The sequence below is a fragment of the Lactuca saligna genome, chromosome 8 (genome assembly GCF_052625555.1).
Source record: "Lactuca saligna cultivar CGN05327 chromosome 8, ASM5262555v1, whole genome shotgun sequence".
Taxonomy (NCBI): Eukaryota; Viridiplantae; Streptophyta; class Magnoliopsida; order Asterales; family Asteraceae; genus Lactuca; species Lactuca saligna.
Window position 1 is genome coordinate 235090370 of NC_136424.1, and position 2651 is coordinate 235093020.

Sequence of the window (2651 nt, forward strand, 5' to 3'; positions counted from 1 at the left end):
TTACGATTGTTAAATATCACAGGTAAGCTCGGGGATATATGGTCAGCCCTGGGAATGGCATAGCCTGATCAACTATGCTGGTCCGAGGAGTGATTAGCATATGCCCTAGAATGGTTGTGATGTGTTAACAAGTCTAAAAAACTTACCAACAATACCACAAGAAGATTCAATAGAACTTAAACTTAAAATACTATAGGTGTATTTTGTACTACCAACTACTTGTATACTATATCTTTATACCCCTCTTCTCGCGTAGATTTAGATGGCTGGATTCCATCACGGCGACCCGTACTTTCCAAATGAAGGTAACGCAGGATGGCTCGAAGCAGAGTCTGATGATGAACACCCAATTCCATTGGAGGATCATCAAGCTGAAGGCTTCTTAGATGGATCAGACTCTGAGCCGGAAGTCAACAACTTACCTCTAGTAGGTCAAGTCCCGAACAACAACCCTCGACCAGCTTTTCTAGGTCCCACTGCCTTGTGGGTAGATAACTTGAATCGCTGGAGTGACGAACAGGGTCAACCCTTACCATACTTTGGGGACCGAACCTTTTACAACGTCAGCGATGGTGGCTCTGCTGACCGAGCTCTACCTGTCCTTATCCGTAGGATATCTCGTAATGTCGAGCAAGGTCGAGCAGCCATCGACCGAGTCGTGGAGATTGATGCCAACTCTGGTGTCAACACAGTCCGCATTCTCCGTCTCGAAGAAGATATGGAACGGACCCGGAGAACCAATGAAACTCTGCAGCAACGTCTGGTTTCCTCTCAAGCTGAGGTCATGGAACTTCGAGCTCGTCAAAGAGCTCATGAACGACACCTTCAAGAGGTGGTACGTCAAATGAGAGACCTCAGGGTTCTCCCGAGGAATACTCATCGCCGTTAGATGATGTCTAGTACATCATTATCTTTTGGGTTAAGGATTAGTCTTTTAACATCTGTGCTCTAAGTAGCACTTATCTGTAAAATATTCCTAACTTTCAGTACTCTAACTAGGAATCTAGGAACTGTCAAACTTTCTGTATGGTATGATGTAAGACCTACTGTTAGGTCAATTTTCATTGAACTCGTTACATCAGTAATACCAGTATTATTTAACAACTACCTACTCTGTGGGATAAATCTTTGCATTTGGGTTTTCTTACACATCATTTAGGTTATGAACACAAACACTCATTCAATTGTTGGGCTATGGTTAGTTAGTCCATATGTCATTCTCACATTTCTTACAAATTGATTCTTACCACTTTTCTCATCTTTATAAACCTATAGTTGAAAGATGCCTCCTCGTAAATCTCCTAGGGCTAGGAATAATCCTGTGCCTCCACCGCCTCCTCCACCTGCAGTCATCGATACTGCCGCTCTGAACGCTGCCGTAGCTGCAGCAGTGGCAACTGCCATGGCTCAGTATCACTCATCGGATGCTAGCAGAGGTGGAACCCCGGTTAACTCCATTCCGGTGGAAACTCTTGTGCGCTCGAGAGAGTGCTCTTACAAGGATTTCACCAACTGTAAGCCGAAACCCTTCCATGGGACCGGCGGAGTCATTGCCTTTTCGCAATGGTTCGAGAAGACTGAATCAGTCTTCGAAATCTGTTCTTGCCCTGCTGCGTGCAAAGTCAAATATGCCGCATGCACCTTCGAAGGGAAGGCACTGACGTGGTGGAACAACCACGTTAAATCTCTAACTCTCGTCGTGGCCAACGACATAGGCTGGGATACGATGAAAGACCTCATGATTGAGGAATACTGCCCGAGGGGCGAGATCCAAAAACTGGAACAGGAGCTTTGGAGCCTGACCATGAAGGGCACCAACATTATCGCTTACACTGCCCGGTTTAGCGAATTGGTGGCCCTCTGCCCGAATATGGTTCCCACTGTAGGGAAGAAGATTGAAAGGTACATATGGGGGCTAGTTCCTCTGTATCAGGGGAATGTCTTAGCATCCAACCCCGCTACCTTCGACAGTGCCAAGCGACTGGCACAGCGACTCATTGACCATGGTGTCAAAACCCCTACAACCACAACAACCCTAGCCATCTCAGAACCATCCAAACCCGCTGACACCAAGCGGAAGTTCTGGGATGACAAGAAGAGGCAGCGAGCTGCCAAGAAGCAGAAAACTGTGGCTATACATGCCGTAATAACCCCTGCTGCTACTGCACCGACGAAGCAGTATGCTGGGAGTTTGCCGAAGTGCAACAAATGCAACTTCCACCACAACGGCCCCTGCCGTGAAATGTAGTGCTCTAACTGCAACAGGAAAGGACACACCGTCCGTTTCTGTAAATTTCCGGCGCAACCAATCACACAAGTCCCTGGCTCTTGCGCGAGCCCAACTTGTTATGGATGTGGCGAAACAGGCCACTATAAGAGGGACTGCCCTAAAGCGAGGAATACTGGAGGAGTAGGGAGGGTACTAGCTATAGGCCACGGGGAAGCAGTCACTGACCCGACAGTGGTGACTGGTACGTTCCTCATCGATAACTCCTATGCATGCATTCTGTTCGATAGTGGAGTGGAGCGAAGCTTCGTAAACCACAAATTTGCTCGCATGCTTAAACCACAACCACACGCACTTAAAGAACAATTCACAGTAGAAATGGCTAACGGCAAAACAGAAAACACCAGTAGCATATACTTAGGGT